The sequence below is a fragment of the Elephas maximus genome, chromosome 1 (assembly GCF_024166365.1).
Source record: "Elephas maximus indicus isolate mEleMax1 chromosome 1, mEleMax1 primary haplotype, whole genome shotgun sequence".
NCBI classification, from domain to species: domain Eukaryota; kingdom Metazoa; phylum Chordata; class Mammalia; order Proboscidea; family Elephantidae; genus Elephas; species Elephas maximus.
In genome coordinates, this window is record NC_064819.1 from 77,161,861 (window position 1) to 77,175,407 (window position 13,547).

Consider the following 13,547-nt stretch of genomic DNA (forward strand, 5'->3'; position numbering starts at 1 on the left):
ATTAAAAAAGTAGTGTATATGATTAAGATAATTAACCCAACCAGTAAGAAAGAACACAAATAAGAGCCAATATTATTAAAAATATATATATATATATTATTAGGTAACTAAAAAAAAATGAAGAAAAGGGATATCAGGCATAGGAGACACTGAATGAAGGTAAGTAACTTTTTGGTGAATTTTTCTGATATGTTGTTGCATTTCTCCCTGTAGTGTTTACCTAGTCATAATAAGAAGTATTCACAATGGCATGGGCTAATATTAAACAAAATCCTTAAAATTCAGTAACGTGCATAAGGTCTCATTCCTTGATCTTGGGAGGAGTTCTCTACTTCAGATATAGTCTGCTTCTGGCCACTGAGGCCCTTGGATATAATCTTTAACGCCCCAGAAGGATGGTATATCCAAAGAGATGTTTTTGGCTTTCTTAAATTGAGATAAAGAGATCCAAGGTTTAATTTTTGGAGTTTGGTTGTACATGGAATGGTGGGGAGAACTAACTATGGTCCTTTTCATAAGTACAATATGGTAAAATATATTGAAATATTATGGTCAAGCATTTTCAGGGAATTAGCAAAGTAAAATTTACTTGCAAATGTCAAACTTCAAAATGGTTATGGATGACTTTAATAATAATTCTAAAAAGTGATGGACATGATGGAAATTAAGCATATAACTAATATAGAATTAAACAATGTCAATTCAAAAAATCTTTAGATGAAAATATTGTTAAACATAATGAATTACCTGAATTTCAAAGAGCTTTAGATTTTTTTTTTTTTAGATATAACATATAATCATCTTAGAACATAATATTAGATAGTTAGGCTATACCAAGATTACTAAGTTTTTTAACATCTGAATAGTCACAAAAAAATTTCCTAGATAAACAATGTGAATTTCTCAGTTAAAACCCTTTCATGATATGTGGAATAGAACCTGTCCATATATATTTTCAGGATCTCAGGTTGCTTGGGGGGGTACTTTTCCCACTGAAAGTATTTGCTGCCCTCCAGTTGGGGCTTGATTAATGTTGAAAATAGGAGAGAAAAGTTCTTTGGCAAACATTCACTAAGGTAGGAAGTTTAGGTAAGAGACAGTTCTCCCACAAAGTGTGATTGGGTCATACTTCCTGGCATTTGTACAGCTTCGTAAGTCTTCCAAGAACATTTATGGCCTTTTTTTGTCAGTTTTAGAGCATTTTGGCAGCTTTAGATTTTGCGTGTGTGTCATATTTGAAAAACCAATGCAACCAAATGGACTTTTCTCATTTTTGAAAAGTGTTACTTTTGGGGGACATGTGTTACTCACAAATTATGTACCAAAATTTGTAATTCAAAACCTAAGTTCAGAAGGACTTCTTGATTCAACATGCCTTCCATTACTGAAAACACAAGGCATCAAAATTTTTTTCCAAAGGATAAAGTAATAGGGTCTTGATGATATTAGATTTAAAAGAAGGAATAACTGTAACTAAGTCAGAAATTGAAATGATAAAATTATAACACAAATTTTAACTCAGGTCAAATGTGGTAAAGTTCTCAGTATGACAATATATTTCATGTAATTCATAACATATTTCATAGAATTCTTAAGCATTTTTCTCTATGAAATGGAAACAAATCTTTTCTGGCTTTCTATGGTATTTGAAAATAGTCAGGATATTCAAATTATCATATTCAGGAACTTATTGCGTTACAACTCCTGCTTTTAAGGCAGATTGCACAAGAAGAAAATTAAATCTACAACCCAGTAAACAAGGAAAATTTTGTTTTATAACAATGAGAAACTCGTTTCTTTGTTTACTACGTTATTTGATATTCAATTTTTTTTTTAATTCTCATGGATTAACTCATCAAACTTTAGCTGCAGCAGTATAAAAACCCAGACTACATCAAACAAATTCCTTCTTTAAGAAAATTTTCAAATTTCTTGCCTTTGGGATGTATTTCTCATTTTATAATCCTTCAGTACACAAACACAAACCCTCAATACACATAGATACATGCTTTTTTCTGTGGCATACTAGCTTTCTATTTGACCTTCTTTCAACATTCTATAAAGCTGAACAATCATCTAAATTCTTTTTCCATCCTTACCTCTTTTTCATCTCGGTAATTTTCTACACCTTTCCTCTAGCCTTCTATAACTTTCTATATCCATCCAAATCCTTTAACTAAAGCACATTTCATATGTTTAATCCAGCCTTAGTTACTTAAGGAAATGTTGGAAACTGCTTTTAAATTCACTTATGATAAAACGTAAAAAATTGTGTCAGAGCAAGTTCCTTTTCATTAGTTCTTGGGAATATTAGGATTACTCAATTTCTGTAGGTGCTCATTTATCACCAAACCAATCAGAGTAAGTTCTTTGAAGAAATATTATAATTTAGTAATACCATACGGAGGCTGGAAATTATTGTATTTTCATAATGTTGTCTTTGGCATGCAGTATAGGATTTTTAGAGAAATAATTTAGAATAATTTGCCCTTTTTTAATGCTTATGCTACACCAATGAAAATAATTTATTTTTTTTTCAGGTGTGTTTTTAAACAGAGCCATTTATATCAAAGTTCCCTAGGATAGGTATTAAAAGCCTAGACTATGAAACAGGAGTAAGAGAGAAATGAGCTGAAATTTTAGAAAGCCCTATGAAAAAACTTTAAAGTGTTCAAGAGGAAACGTGTCACTTTGAGGACTAGGGTACGCCTGACTGAAGCCATGTTCTTTTCAATTGCCTCATATGCATGCTTAGATGGATGGATTTTATTTAGATTTTTTTCCTAAAGCTAAAAATTAAACAAAAGGTTGCCAAGAAGAAAGAAAAGACAAGGGCAAGTAGGAACTCATTTTCCCAAATTGACCACTGAAATTCTAAATTAGTGTATTAGGACAGATTTTAAAAGGCACTTGAAAGAGAGGTTTATTGCCTACTTTCATTGAAAAGAAAGTAAGTTCAATCAGCTTTCTTATCAGAACCAAAAGGAGGAGCAGCTGGCAATTCAACAGAGAGGGGTAGGAGTTGAAATTTAACTCTGCAATTTTTTATTCTCTTTAGCAACTTAGAGACAGTGTCTTGCAAGAAAGTAAAACCAAAAAACAAAAACTGTCTAGAGGGAGCTCAAATAAAAATCCAGATACAAACTTTGACTTGCAAGAATCAAAACAACAAGAACAAAAAACTAAACAAGAACCCAACAAACAATAAAAACTTCAAGAACCAGAAGAAACCTACACTAAAACTCAAAAAACTTTGATCCAAGAAAGCAGAGCTCGTTTTCAAGAAGTTATTAAGCAGACTCTGAGAAATCACGGCATTGGAGACCAGGGCCTGGGTCCTGACCATCTCAGGTGCCTAAAAGATAATGCACCATCAAATCCCACTTGTGACACCAGATAAGTAAAAGTGCAAGCTAACAAGAACTCTGTAAGGAGAGAAATGATAGATTTTACTGTAGAATAGAAAACAACCAAAGGAACAGCCCAGTTTGGAGGCAGCACTGAGAAGTGCCCCCATGTTGCAGTAGCACTGGGAGGTGCTCCAAACTCTCAAAAGGGAGGAAGGTTTTTATACGTGACGGCTGGGTGTTACACATGTGTCACACATGAGTCACAAGTAAAGTTTTCACAAGTTCAGTTAATCATCATGGACTTTCTGTGAGCAAACTGTGTACATAAACAGCTTTCTAGGGAGCATGTGGACATTACCTTCCTGGAACATTCTATTGCTTGCTTATTCATGAACTACGACTTTGTCATACATTAGTTACAAGTGTTCTTTCTAAGAACAAAACATTTATCATACTACCACTACATAGTTGTTCACTCAAGAGGTGGAGGGTACACATATGCTGAAAGAAGAGGACAAAGGGGACATAAGACAAAGAGAAGTTTGGATTCAAATCTGTGTCAGTTAGTCATGTCAAGTGTCTCAGTTTTAACATGTTCTTTCACAGGCCTTTTTTCTTTAATGTGAAAAGTGTATTTGTTTCTCCTTCATGCAGCCAATTGGAAACCAGCACTTTCTTCTTTTCTTTTTTATTGTGCTTTAGAATAAGGTTTACAGAACAAACTTGTTTCTCTTTAAACACTTAGTACACATATTTTTTTATGACATTGGTTAACAACCACGCAGCATCTCAACACTCTGCCTTCTCCACCTTAGGTTCCCTATCGCCAGCTTTCCTGTCCCCTCCTGCCATCTAGTCTTTGCCTCTGTGCTGTTGTGCCCCTTTAGTCTTGATTTGTTTCATGGGCCTGTCTAATCTTTGGCTGAAGGGTGAACCTCAGGTGTGACTGCATTACTGAGCAGAAAGGATTTCAGGAGACATACTCTCAGAGTTTCTCCAGTCTCTGTCAGGCCTGTAAGTCTGGTCTTCTTTGTGATTTACAATTTTGTTCTACATTTTTCTTCAGCTCTGTCCCAGAATCTCTATTGTGATCCCTGTCAGAGTAGTCAGTGGTGGTAACCAGGCATCATCTAGCTGTACTGGACTCAGTCTGGTGGTAGATGTGGTCCGTTAGTCCTTGGGGCTAATCAGTCTTGTTTTAGTCTTCTTCATTCTTCCTTGCTCCCAAAGGGGTGAGACCAGCAGTGTATCTTAGATGGCTGCTCACAGGCTTTTGAGACCCCAGATGCTAATACCCAAAGCAGAACATAGAAGATTTTCTTTATAAACTATGTTATGCCAATTTAGCTAGATGTAGCCGCAGACCATGGTTCCCACAGCCCTCAGGTCAGCAATTCAGTCCCTCAGGGAGTTTGGATTTGTGAGGAGCTTCCATGACCTTTTTACATGCCATTTTTTAAGTTCACTTTTATTCTGATAAAATGAGTGGATGATGGGTTTTAAGCAGTGAAGTAACTCCATGTGATTATGTTTTTAAAAGGTCCCTTTGCCAGTTCTGTGGAGAATGTTTTTTACAGTGGGAAGAATAAATACAAGGAAATTTGTTAAGTCCCTTTCCTCATGCTACATGTAAGAAATGACAATGGCTTGAATGTGACACCCCCCCCCCCAAAAAAAGTCAAACTCATTGCTATGGATTTGACTCAGCCAAGTAGTAACCCTATACGACAGAGCAGAACTGCCCCCAATAGAGTTTCCAAGGAGTGTTGGTGGATTCAAATTGCCAACCTTTTGGTTAGCAGCCATAGCTCTTAACCACTGCTCCACCAGGGTGCTGGACATGAGTCTAAAATTTATATAGGTTCCTTGCCAGAAGTAGCAAGGCTGAATAAAGTGTAGGGGCTAAAATCCATTTTTATACAAAAGTTTCTTAAGGGGTAGTAGTTAATGCTGGAATCTGTTTTGTGCGAACATTTGTTAAAATCATTATGAAAAGTTCCAGAAAGAAATGAGAGACAGCACACACAGAAACTTATCGTTTCCCATACGCAGGGGAGGGATGTCCCACCAAAGGTACTTTATCTAAGCCTACAAAGAGGCTATGCTATAGGGAAATTACGCTCTCACAAAGCAGCGTAGTGCAATTTCCTCTTGACTGACCTGACAACCCATTCCAAGTCACTAAAGCAAGAGTGGATGTTCCCAGGTTGTTCCCAATGAAACATCACCCTAGTAACTAAATGGGTATAAAGTCAAGGAAAAAAAAAAAAAAGTCAAGGAAGACTCCTTAAACCAATCATGTATTCCCATATGATATGTTTCTGGCCTTTGACAATAATGCAATTTTTCTTAATTTACTTCCCTCTGTAGTAGTATATTAGAGACTCCCTGATTGTGATTCAGTGGATTCTGTTAGTCTCTTGTGTCTGGTGCACACTGGCACGTCTCTCATTGAAACGATCACCTTTGTATTTGCTTAATAAATACCTCTTTTCACCAAAATTGATTCTGGGGTCTTTTTCTCCAATGCCAGACAAGATGGTGGCTGTCAAGAGTAGTAAGAAGTAGTCAGAGTTTGGATATATTTTGAAGATAGAGAGAAGGGAAATTCCTCACAAACTGGATGTGAGATATGACAGAGAGAATAAAATAAATGATGACTTCAAGGTCTTTTAGCCTGAAAGAGTGAAAGAATTGAGTTGCAATTAACAGAAATATGAAAGACTGTATATAGTAGGATTATTACAGAAAAATGGGAGTTCAGTTTTATACATGCTAACTTTTAAATGCCTAGTATAAAACTTTCAAGTGGTAATGTCAAAGAATCAGTTGTATATACAAGATGTGAGGTTCATGGAGTGGTCTAGAATACAGATACACATTTGTGAGTTGTAGGCATATAAACCAAAAAACCAAACCCGTTTTCATCAAGCGGTTAAGGGTTTGTCTGCTAGACAAAGGGTCACCAGTTCAAACCCACCAGTCACTCCATGGGAGAAAGATGTGGCAGTCTGCTTCCAGAAAGATGATAACCTTGGAAACCCTATGGGCCAACTCTACTGTGTTGATGATTGAAAGCATGAGAATGGGTGAGATTACCAGGGAGGGAGTACATACAGAGAAAATGTTCAAGGACCAATCTGTGGGACATTCTCCTATAGAATGGGTGAGGAGAGGTGAAACCAACAAAAACTATTGAGAAGAATGAGCCAGTGAGGTAGAAAGGCAGTCAGGACAGCAATGTCTTGGAAGTCAGGGAAAAAAAAAAAAAAGTCTTTACTGACATTGAGAAGTTGTCTTATTTCCTTTGGGCTATTTTTTTTTTTTTTACTGTTACAGGAATACCACAATTGTTTTCTTTAAGAAGCAGAAGTGTACTTTCTCACAGTGTAGGAGTCTGGAAGTCCAAATTCAGGGCACAGCTCTAGGGGAATTCTTTCTTTCTGTTGGCCCTGGGGGAAGATCCTTGCCTCAGTTTCCATAGCCTCAGAGTTCCTGGGGTCCTTGTTAACCCTCACATGTGCTTCTGTATTCCTCAGTTTGTCCTCCGTTGTTTTGTCACAGGGCCTAATCTGTTCTTTTTGTATCTCAAAAGTCATTACATTTAAGACATACCCTACACTGATTATGGCCTCATTAACAGAACAAAGAAAACTGGTTCCCCAATGGGAATAAATTCCCATGTATAGGGGTTTGGATTTCAACACAAATTTTAGGGGGACACAATTGAATCCTTAACAGAAGTCAAGGAAGAGATGGTCTTGAAAAAGTGAGAAGCAGTCATTGGTAATCTTGACAAGAAGTTTCCATGAACTGGTGGTGTCAAAAACCAGAATGTAGTGGATTTCAAAACTGAAGCTAGGAAATCTGGATAATTCTCTAGGGGATGTTATAAAGCCATCTGAGAAACAGGGTAGTAGCTAGAGGGATATGTTGGGTCAGGAGAAACCTTGTTAAGTTAGGAGACAGCACATGTGAATATTCGTGGAAATAACACAATAGTCAGGAGACTATCCAGAGGTTTCCCGTGCTCATCTGACTTTGGCACCGTTCTAGGTCTTGGGGATCCAGAAAAAGAAAAAAAAAAATCTGTCTTCATGGACAGAAATTGTGTCATGGACAGAAGCCAACTTGTAGGCTAAAAAAAATGGAAATATGCATTATATTTGACTGTCCTTATTTAATACGTAGAAACACCATGTTCAAGAGTAGGAAAGCGCATTATAAGGGATGAATAAACACTCAGGTAGAGGAGATAATCAGGTAGAGAACGTGCTTGACAGTGTCAAGGAGTCACAGCGAGCTGGACCCTGAAAAAGGCACAAGGAAAATGAGATGCTGAGATGCACAGCGGCCATCAGAGGCACACCCCATCTCCAAGACCATCCCCACTCTTACCCTGGTTTTCTTCACTCAAATTTCTATCTGAAGGCTTTATATCACTTGTTCCAAAAAACTGTGCCCCCCATCCCCCTTTAGAGGGGGAACAAAGAGTGTATAGGTGTTACTACTGAGGATTAGGGAAATAAAGTCGACAATTGACCTAGATTTGATGTCACAGAGGTTATTTTCAACGTGCAGCTGGGTGTACAGTGAGGACAGCAAGTTTTTTTCTTATTCAGAAAACTTTTCCCCTTGGCCAGTACGGGGATTGAACCCGCGACCTTGGCGTTATTAGCACCACGCTCTAACCAACTGAGCTAACCGGCCACCTCAGGGAGAAAATTTTTTTATGTTCACACACTAGGAAGATTTTTCACACCTTCTTCACTCATCCAAACGATACTTGCTTTTACATAATCTTAACTATGAATAAATGACACTCCTTTTTCAAGCTTCTCTGTATGTTTTTTATTTCCTCTTTCCTCTCTCCCGCAGAAACAGGCACAAAATCTCTACCTCCAGCAGAGATGAATTCGCTTCTCCTGTGGAAAATAAGAAGTTCTGGAGCCGTCGATTTCATCCCAACAGAAACATTACTAGAGAGGGCTCCTTCAGCCTACCCCAGGAAGCAAATCTTTGAGAACGATTCAGACACCTCAGGAGAAGGACCTGGTTGATTTGGTCCCTGCTGACGTCCTGAGAATTCCCCTCCTGACAAGAAGGAACGTCCCGGTGGATCTTCCTTGCCTGTTCCAAAATCCTGGGCAGATGACCCTTCTCTGTGTTCGAGAAAACGCCCTGCAGCGTGGATCTCTGTGGGTCCATTTTGCGATTTTATTGTCATTAACCGCTCAAGTCCCTCTTTCCTTTCCCTGAGGACCAGGACTGTGTTGTCTCGCTCTTCACTCCTCTAGGGTCCCAGGTGCCTGAACAGCATGGTTGGTTGGTCAATAATTTCAGTTCGAGAATTGGAAAAAGCGTACAGAATATCATCTTGGCTGATAATCAGGTTTTGGAAAAATAAACAAAGGCTCTAGATTTTGCTAACGGGCCAATATATTCTTGTAAACATTACCTGCAGTATTCAAACAGTGGAGGTCTTGACGCTCAGATTTTTTCGGAGGTTTCAAGCTGCTCTTTTCTAGCCACCCCCATAAAACGTGGACGCTGGACTGGAGAAGCACAGACACCACCATCTTCTCCCTACTGATCTGGGGGCACCTGCCATCATACACTAGATACTGAGTGTGTGGGTCCGCTATATTAAGCGATGCTTAAGGCAAAACCTGGAAAAAGGCGACTCCCTCCCTTTACCTAAGCAAAAAAGGGAATGTTAAGAGAAGATAGTGAAAACGGCAGGAAGAAGAAGTAAAGAAAAACATATCATTGTTTTCCTCCAGTAAATCAAGTAAATGCAACAAGAAACTGTAGACTAATTTAAAAGAACTAGGCATGTGTGAAGCCGAATATAAAGATGTGTGATGTCCCGGGGATGAACAATATGGAGTCCAGTCTTGCAAATCACCCCTCCCCTGTATCTGGCCTGCAGCTGGACATTCCGGGGTCATATCCCTGCAGCTAGCTGCCCGGCCCCTAGTGCGGACTCACGGGCTTCCAGAGTTCGGTCCTGAGGGTCTGGGGCTCTGGTTCCTAAAGGGTAATTTCTTTCCCTAGAGGGGCATACACAAGAGTAATTTCCATGGGACAATACTGAGGAGTTTCTTAAAATTAAATGCCCCTTCCTGTCGCCAGCCCGCCTGTGTTTGTAAAGGAATGGGGTCTATAAGGGAAGACTGTGATTGTTGTGAATAGTGGAGTTTGATAGGCAAAAAGTATGAGTGAAAGAAGTGTACTGTAACCGTGAGTATTTCCTGGAGGAAAAGATGACTTTGAGATTATCCAGCCTGGGGCATCTAGAAAAACTCTATTCTGTAGAGGGAATTTGAGACTGAAGGCCAGTTTCATCGTAATTGCGGTGATTGGGTTTGCCCAATATAGGAAAGGCCTTGCTTGCTATGAAACACGGTGGGAAAACATCATTTTCTGAGCTTAGAAATGTATTAATTTTGTACCGGAGATCCTTCCTCCTTACCGAACATATAAAAAGCAACCACCCATTGCCATTAACGGAACATAGAACATAGAAGAGAGTATATATTGTGACCAACGCAAGAACTCTCCTGCCCTCTCTGTTGGCCTGGGCTTGAAAGCAGTACATCATGTCCCTAGAGACGCTGACACTCAGGTCTTCGCCCACCCATAGCCGGTGCCAGCGCCTCCCCTGCCCGCTTCCTCTCTGTTTCCGAGGCTTCCAAGAGGGTGGAGGCGGGTCTCGAGAGAAGGCCCCGGCCCCAAAGATCCCCGTCTGCGTGGAGCCGGTGGACGTGGCTCCCTTCAGATTCAGAGCGTGGAATGTACAGGTTTTCTGTCAAGTGAGGACCTCAAAAGCTTATCCGCTTTGAAATCGACCCCTTGGGACTTCCGGTGTCAAAACAAATGTCATCAGGAGTCTCCATCAATTTTTTTCATCATTCCAAAGGTCTTGTTCATTTGGTTTAATCAACATGATGTCATTAATATGTTGATAATTCTTAAAAGGGAAAGACTTTAGGGGAATTATTTATATAACTAACGTAAGGCTAAATAAAGCAAATTTTAAAGTATTTTTAAACATAATGATTACCATTAATTTCAAAGAGCTTTCGACAGAACATCTAATAATCTTGGAATATTAAATAGTTAGGACATACCAAGAATATATCAAGATTATTAAGTTTTTTCTAACTTCTGAATAGTAATGAAAAATTTCATGGGTAAAAAATGTGAATTTCCCAGTTAAAACGCTTTCATGACACGTTGGAAAGAAAGTGTCCACAAACATTTTTGGGATCTTAGGATTCTTACTCTGTCCTACAGGGTCGCTGTGAGTCAGAATCAACTCCATGGCAATGTGGGTTTGGTTTTTTGTTTTTGGTTAGGATTCTTGGAAGGGGATTCTTCCACTGAAAGTATTTGCTGCCCTCTAGTGGGAGTTGGTGTAATGTTGAAAAATGAAAGAAAAGTTCTTTGGGGAATATTAGCTTAAGTATGAGACAATGCCTCCAGAAAGTCTGGTTGGGTCAAACTTTTGTCTTTTTTGGCTTTTGTACAGCAGGATAAGTCTTATAAGCACATTTACGATTCCTGGGTCATAGTTAGAGAGGCCTGGTGGCTTTGGGTTGTGCAAGTGTGTGTGTCTATGTTTTGGGGGGGGTGTGGAGTATTTGAGAAATCAATGCAACCACATGGATTTTGCAGCATGTTTGAAAAGTTTTACGTTTTTTGGAACATGTGTTGCCCACAAATTATGTATCAAAATGTATCAAAATTCATTATTTTCTGGCAGGAGACAAATGGGATATATGAATATTTATGGAAGTAACATGAAAGTCAAGAGAAAATTAAGAGGTTTCATACATTCACTCTGGCTTTGGCATCATTCTAGGTCCTGGAGATCCAGAAAAGGAAAAAACAACAAAAAAAAAAATCTCTCTTCATGGACAGAAATTAGAGTAGAAGTCATTTGATACCTTAAAAAAAAAAGAAAGAAGGAAGGAAAATATGCATTGTGTCTGACTGTGATTACTATAAATCTATAGGGATTAGTTTCAGCGGTAAGAAAGAGCAGTGCAAGGGCTGAGGTGACAATCAGGTGGCAGAGATAATCAGGTAGAGAAAGTACTTGACAGTCCCATGGAAACACAGTGTGTTGGACCCTGGAAAAGGGACGAGAACAAGGTGTCAGAAGGCAATGGCCTCCATGCACACTGCCCATCCCCAAGGCCATCCCCGCTCCTAGCCTCCTTTTCTTCACTAAAATGTCTATTTGTTCCAAAAATCTCTTTGTTCCTTCTCTTCACCATGCCTATTTTTGAGGGGGAGCAAAGAGGGTAGGTGTCACTACTGAGGATTATTAAAGACATACAGTTGACATTTGAACTAGATTTTATACCAGAGTGCCTATTTTCTCAGTTTATCTGGGTGTGAATTGAGTTCAAAGTTATTTGTGTGTTTATTTTTAATCAACAGAAATCTTGTTTTCCTGGCTGAAACATAGACCAAAGCTGGGAACTTGGCATTACTAACAGCACACTCTAAACAGTCTAACCAGACAACTATTTAAAAAAAAAAAAGTACTCTTTTACATTCACATAGATCTGTCTTTGTTGTCTTCCTCTTCACTCATCCAAAGGAGACTGTCATGTACATAATCTTAACTATGACTAAATGACACTATTTTTTCAAGCTTCTCTTTGTGCTTTCTATTTCCCCTTTCTGCACTCCTGCAAAAAGAAAAAGAAAAGAAACACAAAAACTACCTCCACCAGAAATCAGCTGCGCTCCTCCATTGCAAAATAAGACATTCTGGAGCTTGTCTATTTCTTCCCTAGAGAAACATTGACTAGAGAGTGCTCCTTCATCCTTCCCCAGGAAGCCTTTGAGAAGGGTACTGCAATCCCTGGAAAGGATCAGGTGGATTAGGACGTGAGGATTCCCTTCCAGACAGGAAAGAGGATCCCGATTGTATCCGCCCTGTGTGTGCCTATATCCTGGAGAAACGGCCTCTTCTTTGTGCTCCCTCAAAGGCTAAAGTTGATTAATTTCCAATTTAGGGCAAAATGTAATAGGCAGAGTACCTCTGTGAAAGCACCTAAAGAGACTTTTTATCTCCTGAGCCTTGTATGGTCCATGGATATTTAGATTCTCAGGGCACTTGTAGGGGATAACATTGGTTCACTATATTAATGACATATGATTCATTGCCATATGAATAGAGAATGATCCAGCTCCAAAATCCCATTCAATGTATGGTTTCTTGACCACTCCTGGCACAAGCTCTGTTCACGTGGATTAGATATTTGTGTGCGGGAAGTTTATTAGGGAATGATATGGGAACACCACCTGTAAAGGAGTGACGGAAGCAGGGTTAAAGGCGGAAAGTTGACAGGCAGCAAGAGAGGCCTGAGCTGATCCCATGAGGAGCCTTGGAAAAGGGAGGGCCCTTCAGAGTTAAGGCAAGAGAGTCAGACCTTTATAGGTATGTATTGAGCGTCCATTACTGTGGGCTGTTCAGAGAGGGAACATGGCCTTGACTGAGGCAATTCCTTTCAGCTGAGGGCAATTCCTAGAGAGGACCTCAACTTTGTGCCATGAGGGAGCAACACTTGTGGCAGCTGGGGAAATGAATGCCTTGGTCCTGAAAGGAGGGAACCTGGGTGTCACAACCCAGCACACAACACAGAGAACCAGGTTGGAGGCAGGCTTAGCAGGCAGTTGCTAACCAGCAGTAGGAAGGTTGTTAGCTTACTGCAGTAATTCAGGCAAGAGATGTAGATAGTTTGGGTCAGATTGGTAGCAGTTCAGGAGGTGAAAATTTTGTAGCATGTCGCAGGAGCACCAATAGGACATCCTAACAGGAAGAAATGTTGTGATGCCTAGGTAAGAAGTGCATTTCATTATTCAGCTTTTGATTTTAGAGGACACTTGAGTCATGAAACAATATTATATCCAATTTATGATTAATAGGCACATGAACCTTCATACTAAAAAGTAATGGAAACGAAATTAGAAATTCTACCATTGATCCAATTCTTGAAAAGCTCCCATAGGTAATAAAAATGGAAAAACATAATAGCTAAAATCATAATCATGCTATGACTATTTCTTTTATATAGAATTTTAAAATATGGAAGTTATTACTAGCTTAAAATAATAATTTTAGATGAATGTGGGATTAGATTAATTGATTACTTTGCCAAAGGCTTGCTCTCATTT

General features: G+C 39.1%; 1 non-coding gene across 1 annotated transcript; it reads right to left on the reverse strand.

Annotated features, from left to right (window-relative positions):
* Positions 1-7,986: 7,986 nt before the first annotated feature.
* On the reverse strand, positions 7,987-8,060 carry TRNAI-AAU (transfer RNA isoleucine (anticodon AAU)). Its single transcript has one exon. It is a non-coding gene; the product is annotated as a tRNA-Ile (tRNA).
* Positions 8,061-13,547: the final 5,487 nt, after the last annotated feature.